At 46.0% G+C, this 18757-nt stretch overlaps 1 protein-coding gene across 21 annotated transcripts in view; it reads left to right on the top strand.

Moving 5' to 3' along the window:
• Positions 1-18757, top strand: part of AFDN (afadin, adherens junction formation factor) — a 1391435-nt gene that overhangs the window by 217473 nt on the left and 1155205 nt on the right. The gene's annotated exons all lie outside the window — the stretch shown is intronic.

Here is an 18757-nt window from a genome sequence, read left to right as displayed (position 1 = left end):
TTTCTGCTTCGGATATATTTAAAAAAGGGAAGAAATGTGTAGGGTACCTGCATGAGCACTTCTTGTGGGGCGGTTGGAAGTGCGGAAGCGAGGCAATTCTTCCAGCCAGGTGTGATTGAGTTGGTATAATGAGCAGTGAAGAATGGTGAGTGTTTTGTATTGTGAACGGAAGGAGATAGGCAGCCAGTGCAGGTCTTTTAAAACTGGAGTGATGTGTTGTGTTTTGCGAGTGTTTGTTATGATTCTGGCCATGGAGTTCACAAAGATAAGGTCCAGTGTGTGACCTGCCTTGTGCGTAGGTTCATTGATTATTTGTTTGAATCCCATTTGAAACCCATTTGAATCCCATTTGAATCCATTGAAACTGGAGTGATGTGTTGTGTTTTGCGAGTGTTTGTTATGATTCTGGCCATGGAGTTCACAAAGATAAGGTCCAGTGTGTGACCTGCCTTGTGCGTAGGTTCATTGATTATTTGTTTGAATCCCATTGCAGACATGGCTGTAAGAATGGTTTCGCAGCTGGTTGAGAGTGTGGGGTTATCAACGTGCAAGTTGAAATCTCCTAGGATTATCGTTGGGAAGTCTGGTTTTAGATAAGATGCTAAGATTTCTAGGAAGGGTGATGGGTCCGTTTCTAGAAGTCCTGGAGGGGCATATATTAGAAGGATTTGTAGTGAGTCTGATTTGAAGAGACCTGTTTCCAATTTCGAGTCAGATTTGATTGGGTGATGAGTGAATCTAAGATCTTTCTTAGCTGCTAAGAGAATGCCCCACCCCTTTTTTTTCTGTCGTGGGATTGAGAAAAAGTCGTATGTCTGAGTAGGTAGTTGATTAATTAAATCTATATCTGTAGATTTAAACCACGTTTCTGTTATAGCACATAAGTCTGGGTTTGCATCTAGGAGAAGATCATTTAAAATTAGTGATTTCTTGGATAGTGATTGAGCATTAAATAATATCAATGAGAACAGAGTGAATCCTAGAAGTTGTGTGATTGGAGTAATCATGATGGGGATAAGTTATTTGTAGGTGCGTTGATTGTAGATTATGTTTGATTTTCCTGTGAGTAGCGTTCTATGATGGAGAATCGGTATTGGGAGACCGTGGTACATTGTTTGCATTGTTAGGAGCGAAAGTGGTGTTAGATGGTATTAGCTGAGATGAATGCTGGAGTGGCTGGAAGAATGCTGGAGTGAGTGGAAGAATGCTGGAGTGGCTGGAAGAATGCTGTTAAACTCTACCAGATGCTAGCGGCTCAGGCAGTGGGAAGTGTCATTTTGGGAGGGGATTTTAACCTGACCCTCAATCCCCGTTTAGATACCTCCACGGGGTCTAGTTCTGACCCCGCACTTGCCCGGAAAGCGCTTAGGAAGATCCTTACGCTGGTGTCGGGGGTGGATGTGTGGCGCTCCCGTTTCCCATCCTCTCGATGTTATACTTTTTATTCGCCCCCACATGATAGCTATTCGCGAATAGACATGTTTCTGGTAGACAAAACTAAACTTACTGCTGTACAGGCAGTAGATATTGAACCTAAGGTTTGGTCTGATCATGCCCCTATTTGGTTTACCCTAGCGGTGGGCCAATCGGATACCGGCCAACGTTTTTGGCGGCTGAACGATTCCCTGCTGGAAGATACCCTTTTTCGGAAACAGCTGGCCCAGGAAATTCAGGATTATATTCGCCTCAATGATACAGGAGAGGTGGGGGCAGGGACTCTATGGGAATGCTTAAAATGTGTTTTGCGGGGATCCTGCATAGCACGGGCATCTTATCTTAAACGGAGACGTGAGCGGGAGCGCCAGACTTTGCTGACCGATTTGGCACGGTTGGAACGGGCTCACATGCGGGGAGGGGACCGCTCGGTTTTAAGGGGTCCCATGCAGGAACTTAGAGGCAAGATCATGGCTTTAGACTCAGCTCGGATTGCCCATCAATTGGAAATGGCCCAGCAGCAGTTTTTTGAGGGTGGGAATAGGGCTGGCCGATATTTGGCTCATTGTCTTAAAAGGAAACAGGCTCAGGCCCATATTTCAAAAATCAGAGATGATGCGGGGGGCTTCCTCATGGACAATACCTCCATTAGACAATGTTTTCATAAATTCTATTCGACCTTATATAAGGGGGAAACTGATATAGCGGCGGCCACGGTTGAGGCCTATCTCTCTCGGATGCCTCTCCCTCAGCTGACTTCAGCCCAGAGGCAATTTCTCGATGGAGATATTACATCTATTGAATTAGAGGCAGCCATTAATTCACTTAAAGAGGGAAAGTCGCCAGGCCTCGATGGGTTTACGTCCCGGTTCTATAAACAATTTGCTCCGGCCCTCACCCCCATATTACTGAAGTTTTTCAACTCCCTGCAGACTGGGTCCATTTTGCCGGCACAGACTAATCTGGCTGGGATTACTTTACCAGTTAAACCCGGCCGGGACCCTTCAGTATGTGGCTCGTACAGGCCTATTTCTTTGTTAAACATTGATATTAAGTTGCTAGCAAAAATATTGGCGAATCGCTTAAATTGTTTTATCCCGCATTTGGTGGGGGCTGACCAGGCTGGTTTCATTCCCGGTCGAACCACCGCTGACAATGTCCACAAAATTATTGATACTATATGGTATGCCCAAAAACATAAAATTCCGGCGGTGGCTTGTCAATTGATGCGGATAAAGCTTTTGACCGGGTGCACTGGCCTTATCTCTTCCACACATTGGAAGCTATGGGTTTTGGCGCCTCTTACTTGCAGTGGTTGGGTCAGCTTTACCATGCCCGTCGGGCTTGTTTGAAGATTAATGGCGGTTATTCAGCTCCTTTTGATGTGGGCCGGGGGACTAGGCAGGGATGCCCGCTCTCCCCGCTCCTTTTTGCATTATTTCTGGAACCGTTCGCTATCAACATACGTAGGAATCCACATATTTCTGGAGTGACCATGGGCAATTTTAACGCCAAGATTTCTCTGTATGCTGACGACATACTATTTACACTCACAGATCCAGCCACTTTTCTTGACTGTGTAATTGAGGAGATGGAGGCTTTTGGTAGGGTTTCTGGTTTTACAGTAAACTGGGATAAATCAGAGATACTTAACATCAACCTGACCTCTCGTTCGGTGTGCCACCTACAGGAATTGTTTCCTTTTAAATGGGCCAAAACACAAATTAAATATTTAGGGATCCAGTTGGCTGCCTCTCTTGATCTATTTCATATTAATTACAACCCCCTGTGGAGTAAACTCTCTAAGGATATGGAGGAGTGGAGCCGATACCAGATTTCCTGTCTGGGAAGAATGGCGGTTTTTAAGATGAGCATTCTCCCGAGATTGATTTATCTGTTTCAGATGCTCCCGGTACAGGTTTCAGTATCCACGTTACAATACTGGCAGAGGCGTTGTATGTATTTTATCTGGGGGGGTCGTAGGCCCCGGGTTGCCAGGAGGGTCTTAACCCAACCAAAAAGTAGAGGTGGTTTGGGAGTACCGGATCTTACCCGTTACTTCCGTGCAGCTCAGTTCAAACACTTGGTTGATCTGCATCTCACCAGATGCCCGAAACAGTGGGCGATTATTAATCAGGAACTTCTCGGGGATGTACCACTTTCTAGTTTATTATGGCAGCCTAAACATACTTGGATGGTGGACGTGGATGCGGTGCTGCCTCCTTCCACCCGTATGTTGTTTCAGTTCTGGCACCGTTATGGGGCTTTGTTGGTGGGTACCAGGGCATATCATAACAGCACGCATATTTCAACCAACAAAGCTTTTAGTCCGGGATTTGAGAGCTCAGCCTATTTAGAATGGAGGAGACGGGGTATCTGGACATGGGGACATGTTTGGGGTTCCTCATCATTGCGCCCTTTTGCTGAGCTTCGGCGAGCTTATGATTTACCTGAGTCAGCTGGGTACTTCTACTTACAATTGGCTCACTTTGCTAGGATTAACTTGCTTGATACACATTTAGCCCAGGGTGAATCCGATTTTGAAAAGTTATGTGAGCGGGCTCATAGCTGTACTAGAATATTGTCCAAGTTGTATCAAATGTTACTGGTCCGGGACACCACCTATTATACCTTTCAAAGGGCCTGGGAACAGGACCTTCAGGTTACCTGGACTCCTCAAATTTGGAAATCGGTTTTCCATAACCTGGGCAGGGGACATATTGCCGCTTCGCTCATTGAAAACTCTTATAAGCTCCTCTACAGATGGTACAGGTGTCCTACCCAACTGCATAAATATACTCCTCTCTACCCTGATACATGTTGGCGAGGTTGTACATTCTTTCACATGTGGTGGACCTGTACCCATGTTCAGACAGTTTGGGGGAAGGTGTTTTATTGGTTAAGCGAAATTTTTTCTGGTCGGCTGGTTTTCCCACCTGCACAGGTACTGTTGGGTAGGGCGAGACCCGGAGTGACGGAGTCCTTCCATCAGTTCACTCAATACGTATTTACAGCTAGTCGCTGTGAGATAGCGAGATTGTGGAAATCCCCCAACCTCCCTAAGATAGAGGACATCCAACAAAAAGTGCGGAGGATTTATTTACTTTCTCAAATCACAGCCTATAAACACAAGAGAGTGTCCGCCTTTGAATCAATTTGGCTCCCTTATCAACAGTGGTTCTCTAACATGTCTGGTGTTGCAGTGACATGAATATAGTCTGGTTTTCGGACAGCCCTATTTCTTATTTTACGTCCCCAAGATGTCTTAGGGAGGTTCCCTTGTTTTATCTGAAGATGCCCTCTGTTGTCCTTTATTGCCTTTGTCTACGTGTGAAGCATGGGGGGAGGGGGGGGGGAGTGGGTATAATAATGTAATGAACCTTGAAAGTCTGTGTGCACGGAGAAAACGCAGATCGGACTGCTTTGTTCTGTTTAATGTTGGAACAGCATTGATCTAATAATGTACTATGTTCACTTTCTCTCTGACTACATAATTTGTTTGATATGTATTTTATTGTTGGTTCAATAAAAATCTTAAATATCAAAAAAAAAGAAAGACTAGGGGGCACTCCATGAAGTTAGCATGGGGCACATTTAAAACTAATCGGAGAAAGTTCTTTTTTACTCAACGCACAATTAAACTCTGGAATTTGTTGCCAGAGGATGTGGTAAGTGCAGTTAGTATAGCTGTGTTTAAAAAAGGATTGGATAAGTTCTTGGAGGAGAAGTCCATTACCTGCTATTAAGTTCACTTAGAGAATAGCCACTGCCATTAGTAATGGTTACATGGAATAGACTTAGTTTTTGGGTACTTGCCAGGTTCTTATGGCCTGGATTGGCCACTGTTGGAAACAGGATGCTGGGCTTGATGGACCCTTGGTCTGACCCAGTATGGCATTTTCTTATGTTCTTATGAAGGCTGCGCATCTGTCCCTCACCAGAGAAAGGGCTTTCTCCATAGCTAGCACCTACCTCTGGAACTCCCTCCCCCCCTTCCCTCCGAATATAACAATCACTCAACAAATTCAAAAAAGGAGTCAAAACATGGCTCTTCAAGCAGGCATACCCCGACCCAACCAATATGTAGACTTCTCCTAAATGGACCTCTCTAAATGGACCTTTCTAACAATCTCCATTACGTGCCCCTCCCCCCCTTGCTCTTCTCCTTTTCCATCTGTGCCCCAACCCTCCCCCCCTGGAACTTTGCAGCACTTCATAACCCCTATACCACTTTCTCATTGTTAAAGATAAAGTTTTCTTAGTTTGTACAAAGTTTCTCTTTCTTTCTACCTTTTCCTCCATAGCTATTTAGTTCTTTTGTTGTTATATATAATCTCTGAATGTTTTACGATACTTATATCCTACAACATTTGCGTTTAACTATGACATGTTGTTCTGTTAATTGTATTTTCCTCCTTTCAGTTCAATGTAAGCCGGTATGATGTGCCTCACGAATGTCGGCAAAGAAAAGTCTATAAATAAATAATGAAAAAATCAAATTACTCACAAAAAACAACCTAAAAAATGAATCTCAAAACCAGAAATTACTGAACATTCAATCAAAAACCTGGTCCAACTTTGAAACAGCATCTTCCTTAGAAATCCAAAAGTGCATCAAAAAAATGAACCCAGCTAAACACCCCATTGACGCCATTCCCATCACACAATAAAAAATCTCGATCCATCAATTACCAAAACACTAACTAAAATTGTAAACATTTCCCTCTCTGAAGGAAAATGCCCAGAATGCCTAAAATTGGCCATCATTAAACCCATTCTAAAAAAAACCAAAACAAAACAATCTAGATCCAGAAAATCCAATGAACTACAGACCCATATCAAACCTCCCATGTATTGCCAAAATCATTGAGAAAATTGTCCACACTCAACTCACTGACCATCTAGATGATAACATCCTCTTACCTTCTCAATTTGGCTTCAGAAAGCAACTTAACACAGAAATACTACTACTTGCTATGAATGATTTCGTACTCAAAGGATTCGAAAAAGGCCAAAGCTACCTTCTAATCCTGCTCGACCTATCAGCAGCATTTGATACTGTAAACCATTCTATACTGATTAATCGTCTATATGAAATTGGTGCCAACAAAACAACCCTTCAATGGTGGTCCTCTTACTTGTCACAAAGATCCTACCAAGTACTACTTAATGATTCCCTATCAAAGAAAATCAGCTTAGACACTGGAGTCCCCAAAGGATCTGCCCTTTCTTCAACGCTCTCTAACATATATCTCCTCCCACTATGCCACTTCCTTGCAAATCTGAATCTAACCCACTTAATCTATGCTGATGATATTCAAATATTAATTCCAATAAAAAATTAAATTGAAGAAACTTACAAATTAACTGCCAATTACCTAATCAGCATTAAGAAAATACTAGCCAACATCAAACTCATCCTCAACTTTAACAAAACTGAATTGATATTACTTGACAGAAAGAACCACTCTCTACAAACACCGCCACTCAATCTCATGGACCAAAATTCAATATTATCTCCAATCAACCATGCCCGCAACCTCTGAGTAATTATAGACAAAGATCTTTCATTCAAAAATCATATATCAACAATGTGGCTCTTTATGTCAGAAACAACATCCAAACATCTGAGCTACAAGGAAGTTGGGGTAATGAAGAAGCTCTATGGGTCGACCTAGAAAAAGATGACGGAGCGTCCATTTATATTGGAGTGGTTTACAGGTCTCCAAACCAAAAGGAAGAGCTGGACAGAGATCTGGTTGAAGACATCCATAAGATAGGTAAGAAGGGAGAAGTGGTGATCGTGGGTGACTTTAATATGCCAGATGTAGACTGGAAAATCCCATCTGCAGAAACTAAAAATAGTAGAGCGATAGTGGATGCCATGCAAGTATCTTTGTTCAAACAAAAGGTGTTGGAACCCACGAGAGAAGGAGCTATACTCGACTTAGTGCTCACGAATGCAGATAATGTCTCAGATGTCCAGGTGGGCGCCCACCTCAGCAGCAGTGATCATCAAACGGTATGGTTTAATATCACTAATAGAATAGGGAAAAGAACCACAAAAACCCGAGTTTTACAGTTCAAAAACACAGACTTTGAGGAAATGGGGAACTACCTGGAGGAAGAACTTAAAGGATGGGAGAACGAGAGAGATGTGGATCAGCAGTGGACCAATCTAAAAGGAGCAATCACCAAGGCAACTGCTCTATATGTTAGAAATGTAAAGAAAAGCAAAAGAAAATTGAAACCTATCTGGTTCTCAAAGGAGGTGGCTGACAAAATTAAAGCTAAAAGAACAGCATTCAAGAAATATAAAGGATCCCAAAGGAAGGAGCACAAAGAAGAATATTTGTATCAACTGAGGGAGACAAATTAATCAAGTTGGCAAAAAGTCAAGCGGAAGAGAGGATTGCCAAGGAGATAAAAAAATAGTGACAAAACATTTTTCAGATACATCAGCGAAAAGAGAAAGGTCCAAAGTGGTATAGTGAAATTGAAAGGTGGTAATGATCAATGTGTGGAGAGAGACGAAGAAATGGCAGAAATATTAAACAAATACTTCAGCTCTGTGTTCACTAAAGACGACCCTGGAGAAGGACCAGCTCTACACAACAAGAAACTGGAGGGAAGTGGAATAGATGAAAATCCTTTTACAGTAGAAAATGTGTGGGAAGAGCTAAAGAACCAGAAAGTGGACAAAGCCATGGGGCCTGATGGGATTCATCCAAGGATATTGAGGGAGCTCAGAGATGTTCTGGCGGGTCCGCTGTGTGACCTGTTCAATAGATCCCTAGAAACGGGAGTGGTGCCGAGTGATTGGAGAAGAGCGGTGGTGGTCCCGCTTCACAAGAGTGGGAACAGGGAGGAAGCTGGCAACTACAGACCGGTTAGCCTCACTTCGGTGGTGGGAAAAGTAATGGAGTCACTGCTGAAAGAGAGAATAGTGAACTATCTACAGTCTGGAGAATTGATGGACCAGAGGCAGCATGGATTCACCAGGGGAAGATCTGGTCAGACAAATCTGATTGACTGTTTTGACTGGGTAACCAAGGAATTGTATCAAGGAAGAGCGCTCGATATCATATACTTGGATTTCAGCAAAGCTTTTGATACAGTTCCGCACAGGAGACTGGTGAATAAAACGAGAAGCTTGGGAGTGAGTGCCGAGGTGGTGACCTGGATTGCAAATTGGTTGACGGACAGAAGACAATGTGTGATGGTAAATGGAACCTTCTCTGAAGAGAGAGCGGTTTTAAGTGGTGTACCGCAAGGATCGGTGTTGGGACTGGTCCTGTTCAATATCTTTGTGAGCGACATTGTGGACGGGATAGAAGGTAAGGTTTGTCTTTTTGCGGATGACACTAAGATCTGCAACAGAGTGGACACGCCGGAAGGAGTGGAGGGAATGAGACGGGATCTAAGGAAACTGGAAGAGTGGTCGAAGATATGGCAGCTGACATTCAATGCCAAGAAGTGCAAAGTCATGCATATGGGGAGTGGAAATCCGAATGAACTGTATTCGATGGGGGGGGGGGGGGGGGGAAAGGCTGATGTGCACGGAGCAGGAGAGGGACCTTGGGGGTGATAGTGTCTAATGATATGAAGTCTGCGAAACAATGCGACAAGGCGATAGCAAAAGCCAGAAGAATGCTGGGCTGCATAGAGAGAGGAATATCGAGTAAGAAAAGGGAAGTGATTATTCCCTTGTACAGGTCCTTGGTGAGGCCTCACCTGGAGTACTGTGTTCAGTTCTGGAGACCGTATCTACAAAAAGACAAAGACAAGATGGAAGCGGTACAGAGAAGGGTGACCAGGAACGTGGAGGATCTTCATCGGATGACGTACGAGGAGAGATTGAAGAATCTAAATATGTACACCCTGGAGGAAAGGAGGAGCAGAGGTGATATGATACAGACTTTCAGATACTTGAAAGGTTTTAATGATCCAAAGACAACGACAAACCTTTTCCGTAGGAAAAAAATCAGCAGAACCAGGGGTCACGATTTGAGGCTCCAGGGAGGAAGATTCAGAACCAATGTCAGGAAGTATTTCTTCACGGAGAGGGTGGTGGATGCCTGGAATGCCCTTCAGGAGGAAGTGGTGAAGACCAGAACTGTGAAGGACTTCAAAGGGGCATGGGATAAACACTGTGGATCCATAAAGTCAAGAGGCCGCCAATGAAGAGTGGGTGACTCGCCAGAATGATGGCTACTGCCTGGACACAATACCCTTATTCAATAAACATACACATGCTTACTGTGACTCCAACATCGCTGTAAGCTTCAACAGCAAGAGGAAATGTGAAAAAAGGATTTGCACTCACAAAGAGGGGAGTAGCTGGCTTGTTACGGCGGTTACTACCCCAAACCAAATATGCCTGATACTTCACTTTCAATGCATATACAGCATAGCTCTCTGCTTCAACAGCAGGGGAGAAGAAAAAAGGGTTCGCACTCACAAAGCGGGGAGTAGCTGGCTTGTTACGGCGGTTACTACCCCAAACCAAATGTGCCTGATACTTCACTTTCAATGCATATCCAGCATGGCTCTCTGCTTCAACGGCAGGAGAGAAGAAAAACTGATACTTCACGCATATCCAGCATAGCTCCCTGCTTCAAAGGCAGGTGAGAAGAAAAAAGAACCAACAAGGGCTGTACAACATAGTCTGGGTAAAACAAATAAGCATGGGTGTAACTTGCTTATTGCGGCGGTTACTACCCCTACTACCCCTAACTAATCAAGCTAGATATTTCACTTGGATGCAGCTCCATCACTGCTCTCTACATTAATGGTGGGGGTGGAAGGGAAATAGAACCAAGAGCTAAGAGAAACAGATAAGTATGAGAGAAAAAAATGTGTGAAGCTTGCTGGGCAGACTGGATGGGCCGTTTGGTCTTCTTCTGCCGTCATTTCTATGTTTCTAAAAATCAAAGACTGTTTTCATAAACTACTCACACTTCGTCATCTAAAACCTTTTCTCCCAAATAATGACTTTAGAACAGTTCTACAATTACTAATTTTCTCCAATATAGACTACTGCAACTATCTACTTCTCAACTTACCGCTAAACACCATTCGCCCTCTCCAGATCCTGCAGAATTCAGCTGCAAGAATCCTCACAGGAGCCAAAAAGCATGACCACATCACCCCAACCCTTATTTCACTCCATTGGCTACCAATAAAATACAGGATTGAATACAAGGTCCTTTCCATCTTACATAAAATTAAATACAGAGAACAAATAAATTGGCTAAGCCCCAACATACCCCAAGTAGAAACCTGAGGTCAGCAAACAAAAGACTCCTAAAAAACCACCAACGCATTCAAATCAACTCACCTCCACCCAAAATAGAGCTATCTTCCTTGGCAGCCCAAAACTATGGAACTCCCTCCCGACTAAGCTAAGAATTCAAGAAAACCTAAAAACCTTTAAAAAAAAGAATTAAAAACTTGGTTATTCAACAAAGCATACCAATCCACCCAAAGGATCATCTAAACACTGCCGTCCTCCAACACAACCTCATAACTAATTGAAATTCATCACATCATTACTTTTCTTAATTAAGAAAGAACTCATAAACTGAACTTAATCATTACTTATGTTATTTCCCAAGCCTAATAACAGTTTGTGCTTTACAACCATTGTTAACCCCCCATTTCCCTATAACCTATTTTGTAAAACCGTTATGATGGTGCTATTTTAACGTTTCTGAACGACGGTATATAAAACTCTTCAAATAAATAAAATATGGCAAATCTTATGATCTAGAGCTATGTTATTAGAGCCTTTTGCAGATTCTGTTCTGATTTTTGTTAGATAGTAGGGATGTGCAGAGGGGTACCGCATACGTTACATTCGGTATTCGGGGGGGGGGCAGATATGTTGCATTCGGCAAGGGGGGGCCCCGATCCGTTCATGCATTCCATTCTTATTCGTTTCCCGGCTAAAATTTAATTAACTACAACCCCCCACCCTCCTGACCCCCCCCCCCCCCAAGACTTACTAAAACTCCCTGGTGGTCCCGCGGGGGTCTGGGAGCCATCTACTGCACTCGCCGTCGGCTGCCGGTATTCAAAATGGCGCCAATAGCCTTTGAACTTACTATGTCACAGGGGCTTTCGGCGCCATTTTGAATACCGGCAGCTGACAGTGTGAGTACAGTAGATGGCTCCCGGACCCTCGCTGGACCACCAGGGAGTTTTGGCAAGTCTTGGGGGGTGTGTGTGTGTGTGTTTAAATTTGCTCCTTTAGATGGCCAAATAATTCGGTGAAGATTCGTTGCATTCGTGGGAATCGCGATACGTTTTGCTTCCCCACGAATACAACTAATATGGCCCTTTATGTTGCGGATTGCCAATATGTTGCAAACAAATGCACACCCCTACTAGGTAGTATGTTTTCTGCCATAACACTTGTAAAATGTAATTTAGCTCAACAAGATTCTTTATTTACTCATTTATTCTTATATTCTGCAAATTGTAAAACTATTATTCAATGCAGATCACATTAAAAACATTCATAATCAAACAGAACATTCAAACTTAAGTTAAAAACCAGCTTTCCTAGCATGTAGTAGATGGACTCAAGACCAATGGGTATAGTGTACTCCTGATAGCAGGTGGAGACGGATCAGATTTCAATCTGACATCAGCCCCTAGTACATATACCCCTGCAGGAAGTGCAGCTCTTCAGTATTTTCCGTCTCCATAGCAGTTAGGGACTATCCGCACGCTCTCACAGCTTTAGTACAAAATTCAAAGGAGAAAACCAAATTCGGAAGAAAACTTACCTCTGAAGACGAGCCACGCTCTCCTGCGGTGATACCATCGGGTCCCTCCCCCAGTTGAGATTTCTCGAGGTGATTTCCGTGGTCCCTCGGAGGTGAGCCTCGGTCCAGCAGCCGAATTGCGGCGAGGACCTAGCCCCCGATCTCAGGCGTGGCTTGGAGGCAGTGGGTGCACCCTCAAGCGCGGCTGTGAAGGTATTTGCCCTCTCCCCCTGCAGCCGGAGACCGCCAGGGACGAAACCGGGAAGTGCCGAAGACAAGGTAAGGTAGAAATCTTCAGCACAGACTCCGGTCTCCGAGGTTTGAGGAGTCGCACAGGTCGCCGGCCGGGACCTGTGCTGCCGGGTTGATCCGCCCTAGCAGTGCCAGGCCCCGGTTAGTTTCAAGGGTCCTCTCACGTGGAGACCCTCCGAGGTGGTCGCCATATTGGCACTATTCACCGCTCTGTCCACCGTCTCGATCCGGGTGCACAAGGCCAACTAGGCGCACAAATTACATGTGTGCATAAAGTTACACGCAGAAGGTACATGTGCACATAAGTTATACGTGCCTCGCGCGCCTATCGGGCTGAGCGCATATCTGCGACTTAGAGGCACATCTACGTGCACAACCCGCACGCACATCTTAGACGTGCCGGAGCGCATAAAAAGAGGTTTTCGTGCCTATAGCCTTAGCACCACCGGGAACGGAGCTCAAGGCCTCTGCCCAGCATGCCATCTCAGAGCCGCAGAAAGCGAAGAGGCCAGCACACTGTGCGAGGAGGTCCTGGGAGATCCAGGCCAGGGCCAGTCTCACCCAGGACAGAGTACTAGCTCCTCAGTGAGTACCCCGAACCTAGCAAATTCCAGCAGGACACCCCCTCAGACGGGGACCTCTAGGGACTCAACGCCCCTTAGCTTGGACCCAGCATCTATCTCATGGGTGGAATTCTGTAAAGGGCTACAAACCTTCATCCACATGCAGACGGAGCCTCCGGCTAAACAGCTACAGTCTCCACCAGAAGACCTTTATCCCTCAGGCCACGATAGGCCTAGACATTTTTCCACCGCCCAGAAGCCCCACCTATGGGGACACGGACAACTCTGAAGAGGAAGCAGAGCCCCTAGAAGAAGGGGAACTTCCCCCGGGGACAGAGCCTCACCGAACCATGAGACGCTTCATCACCAAGGACGAGCTCCCAGACCTTGTCACCCACAGCCTGAAGGAACTCGCTATCCCGAGCGCAAGTGCTTCGGGGGAGCCTAAGACGAATCCCATACTAGAGGGACTCTGTCAGATCTCTTGCCATTTCCCTCTCTTACAAGCCATCCAGCAGGTAATTGATCTGGAATGGAGTGCTCCAGAGTCCACATTCAAAGGGGGACGAGCTATGGCAGCCATGTACCCCCTGGACCCGGTGGCCAAAGATCTTCTGACATGCCCAAAAGTGGATGCCATGGTCTTGCGGTCTCGAAGCGCACTACTATCCCAGTGGAGGGAGGAGCAGCGCTCAAAGATGCTCAGGACTGACGTCTGGCATCCATCCTTAAACAGTCCTTTGACGTCTCCGCTATGTCTCTACAAATAGCGGCCTGCTGCACCGTAGTGACACGTGCCTGTCTATCTCAGACCAGGAGCAACACCCCTGGAGAGGCCACAGAACCAGCAGTATCATTTCTTGTGGACGCCGCCTCCGATCTCCTGCGCACAGCGGCCAGAGGAGTGTCATTAGCTGTGGCTGCCAGGAGACAACTCTGGCTCCAAAGCTGGTTGGCCGACGCGTCTTCCAAAACGCATCTCACAAGGATGCTCTTCAAAGGATCCCTTGTGTTCGGCAGCGAACTAGAGAAACTGGCCAACAAATGGGGCGAGTCCCCATTGCCGCGCCTACCGGAGGACAGGAATAAGAGAAACCAGCGACCCTTTCCCCGGGCCTCCAGGGGCAGAGGTTCACAACACTTCAACCCACACAGAAGCAACTATCAAGCGCCCTGCCCTATGGGCAGGAACCAGTCCTTTCGGAACAAGCACAAGAGGGGAACCAGCTTGGGTCCAGGCCCCAGCCGCACCCCACAATGAGTTTCAGCTGACCCGTCCAAGGGAAGAAGCCACAGGGGGCAGACTAGCCCTATTCTACCACAGATGGGTCGAGATAACTTTGGACAAGTGGGTCCTAGCCATCATTCGGGAGGGGTACTACCTGGATTTCCTATGAACCCCTCCGGACAAGTTCGTGGAATCCCTCTGCCACGATCTCTCCAAGAGGGTGGCAGTGGAAGTTACACTGACCAGACTACTGGCCCTCGAGGCCATAACCCCAGTGCCTCCACAAGAAATAAATACTGGGCATTATTCCATTTATTTTATCGTCCCCAAGAAAGAGAGGATGTTCAGGTCCATCCTGGACCTCAAGTCGGTCAACCACCACCTGAGGATTCCCCACTTCCGCATGGAAACCCTACACTCTGTATTAAGGGCGATACAACTGGGAGAGTTCCTCACATCCCTGGATCTTTCACAGGCCTACCTTCACATCCCAATTCATCAGGAGCACCAGCGCTTCTTACGCTTCAAAATCCTGGACCGTCACTTCCATTTCCAGGCGCTACCCTTCTGGTTAGCCACAGCACCCCGGACATTCACCAAGATCATAGTGGTGGTGGTGGCAACACTGAGGAAGGAAGGAATCCTCGTACACACGTACCTAGACTATTGGCTGATCAGGGAGAAATCCCCGGAGGAAAGCCAACAAGCAACTAACAGAGTCAAAACTCTACTGGAGAGCCTCGGATGGGGGTCAACACAAACAAAAGTTGTTTGCAGCCCACACAGTCGCTAGAATATCTAGGAGTCCGATTCGACACCAAAGACGACAAGTTCAGCCTGATTCCACAGGGAAATCAAAACTGAGGAACTGGTTACAAATCCTGCTGAGCGAACCTCGCCCCACAGCAAGGGATTACCTACAAGTCCTCGGTCTGATGGCATCCACACTGGAAGTAGTGCCATGGGCGCGAGCTCACATGAGACCCCTACAGCGCTCACTCCTATCGCGATGGAACCCACTGTCTCAGAACTACACCGTTCATCTATCTCTCCCGGGCAGGGTCCGGACCCAGTTACAATGGTGGCTGCAGGGCAGCCACCTGAACCAGGGGACAAGGCTATCCTCACCAACCTGGACTCTGCTCACCTCAGACGCCAGCCTATGAGGATGGGGAGCACACTGAGAGGAGCTAACCGCCCAAGGGCAGTGGAACACAGAAGAGTCGGGATGGAACATCAACCGCCTAGAAGCGCGGGCAGTCAGACTAGCCTGCCTGCGATTCGCTCCCAGACTTCGAGACAAAGTGGTCAGAGTAATGCGGACAACACCACGACAGTGGCCTACATCAACCGTTAAGGGGGGAACCAGAAGTCAACAGGTGTCTCTGGAAATCGACCCTCTAATGTCTTGGGTGGAAGTAAACCTCCAGGAGATCTCAGCTGTCCACATCGCCAGGAAAGACAACATCACAGCGGACTACCTCAGCAGAGAAAGTCTAGACCCAGGAGAATGGAAGCTGTCACCCACAGCGTTCCAGATGATAGTAAACTGGTGGGGGACACCAGACATGGACCTTCTGGCAAACCAGTCCAATGCCCAAGTACCCAGGTACTTCAGCCGCAGGCGGGAACCTCAGTCTCGGGGGATCGACGCCCTGGCCACAGGGAACCCTATTATACGCCTTCCCGCCATGGCCCCTATTGGGCGCAATCATCCATAAGATACAGCTACACGGGGGCTAGTACGTCTAGTGGCCCAGGACTGGCCAAGAAGACCGTGGTACGCAGACATGAGAAGACTATTAGCAGGGACCCTCCTGCCACTGCTTCCACACAGAGACCTGCTGCAACAAGGCCCGATCCTCTATGAGGATCCAACTCAATTCTCTCTTACGGCCTGGCCATTGAGAGGGCTCGCCTGAGAGAGAGCGGATACTCGGGGGCGGGAATCAACACACTACTCTGAGCATGCAAGTTCTCCACATCTTTAACGTATATAAGGATTTGGCGAGTTTTCGAAGCCTGGTGCGAAGACCACGACATCATACCACGCTCAATTAAAGTTCCCGTGATCCTGGAATTCCTGCGGAACGGGCTACAGAAGGGTCTCTCTCTCAACTCCATCAAGGTACATGTAGCCGCATTGTCATGCTACGGCTCCAAGAGCGAGGGCGACAGCATAGCGTCTCACCCAGACGTTTCACGCTTCCTGAAAGGAGTCAAACACATCTGCCCACCACTAAAGTGGCCGGTACCTCTTTGGAATCTCAACCTGGTCTTGGATTTCCTAGCAGGAGCCTCCTTCAGGCCCCTCCGATGTCTGTCCTTCTGCCTGTTAACCTTAAAGATAGCATTCCTGCTGGCAGTTTGTTCAGCCCGCCGTATTTTGGAACTACAAGTGCTGTCCTGCCATGAACCGTTCCTCAGGCTCACCCCGGGAACAATCCAGCTATGCACGGTCCCTTCCTTCCTTCCTTCAGTGGTGTCACACTTCTATCTTAACCAAACCATCTCTCTACCATCACCGGATGAGTTGAAGAATTCAGAAGAGGCTCGTAGCCTACGCCACCTCAACATCGGCAGACTCCTATCCAGATATCTGGAAATGTCGGAGCCCGTACGAAAAGCAGACCACCTATTCGTTCTTCACAGCGGGAAGAGACAAGGGGACGTGACCTCGCGGGCAACCATAGCCCGCTGGATCAAGGAAGTCATCAAGGCGGCCTACTTAGAAGCAGGCAAGCCATCGCCCTTACAGGTCAAGCCCATTCTACTAGAGCCCAGGCAGTGTCCTGGGCAGAAACCAGAATGCTGTCACCCGCCGAGATTTGCAGGGCGGCAACATGGTCCTCCATCCACACCTTCTCCAGATTCTACCGCCTGGATGTCCAGGCTCGGGAGGACACGGCATTTGCAAGGGCAGTACTAAGTGAGTCACAGGCAGCCTCCCACCCGGTTCGGGAGTAGCTTTTATACATTCCATTGGTCCTGAGTCCATCTGCTACACGCTAGGAAATGGAGAAATTACTTACCTGATAATTTCGTTTTCCTTAGTGTAGACAGATGGACTCAGCATCCCACCCTTGGCTGCCGTTACACATGGAATTTCGAATGATTCAAGGGTAAGCCATATTTTCATTCACCTAGGACACCCACCCTACTGGGTGTCAACGCTTTCTGGTTGAGTATACTGGCGGTCTCCAGCTATAACCAATTCAACCAGACCAAGTTATAAAGTTTAACCAAGTTATAAAGTTTTTCAAGTTAATCAAATTAGTCAGTCACACATATATCCACAATGCTTTTCGAGGAGAATACTGAAGAGCTGCACTTCCTGCAGGGGTATATGTACTAGGGGCTGACGTCAGATTGAAATCTGATCCATCTCCAACTGCTATCAGGAGTACACTATACTCATTGGTCCTGAGTCCATCTGTCTACACTAAGGAAAATGAAATTATCAGGTAAGTAATTTCTCCAATGATTAAAATAAAGAATTTAGCATTTATAAAGAAAGATAATCAAGATACAAGCATTGATGGTACCAGTACATATATATTTTGTGTGCATTTCAATATCCTTATGACAATGTAACTCCTCTTCTCAAGTTGTTAAATTGGCTCTCCATTTGCTTTTGCTTACAGTTCTAGCTTTTTTTTTAACCTGCCTTCAAATGCATTCCCTCTGCAACTCCTCATTTGCAATCTAGTTTTATCTTTCCCCACTCCCTTCCTTGTGAACTCTGTTCATTGGGTAAGTAACTGTATCTGTTCCCTTCTCTTCCACTCGTCTCAGCAGTAGCTGCCTTGCTGTGCAATATACATTGAATAGACTTCCATGACATACTTTCTCTGGCCATTTCATATCTGGTCTTAAAACTTACCTTTTTGAAGCTGCTTTTAAATTCTAACCACTTCTTTCCAATAATTACACTTCTCACAGATTGTCATGTATGTTTGTCTTGATAAGATTGTAAGCTCCATGAGGCTGGGACGGTCTCTTATGTATTTCCTTACAGTGCTGTGTAGTTCTAGGAGCGCTTTAGAAATGATGGTAGTAGTGTCTGCACATGCTTATGTGTGTGCAATGAGAAATATGAAATATATAGAGGTTATTTTTGCGTATTTATTGATTTACTTGGGGTGATGTCTCCGATTGAGTTAATTTTGCCCTTGTAAGCCCGGATGTGTTAAGTATCTCAATCTCAAAATTTACTGATAATGCCCTTATTACTTGTATAATGCCAAAGAGAACTTCCATCTGGAGTTCATAAGTAGCAACATGTGCATAAAAAAATTACAATTAGAAGCCAAAGTGAATAAAGACACATTTTTGTGAACAGTAGTGCCTGTTTTTACCTGTATGTAGTCAATCATTCAAACACAATACAAGATTTCTTTTGCTCACTATAACTTACCACCATATGGATACAATTGAAACTCCACTATTTTATGTTACCATTATATATGTATTGATGAGTTGTTGTTTTATTATGATTTTATGCGTCT

The sequence above is a fragment of the Rhinatrema bivittatum genome, chromosome 3 (assembly GCF_901001135.1).
Source record: "Rhinatrema bivittatum chromosome 3, aRhiBiv1.1, whole genome shotgun sequence".
Taxonomy (NCBI): domain Eukaryota; kingdom Metazoa; phylum Chordata; class Amphibia; order Gymnophiona; family Rhinatrematidae; genus Rhinatrema; species Rhinatrema bivittatum.
The sequence above is the reverse complement of the archived record's forward strand: the minus strand, read 5'-3'. Positions and strand labels throughout refer to the sequence as shown.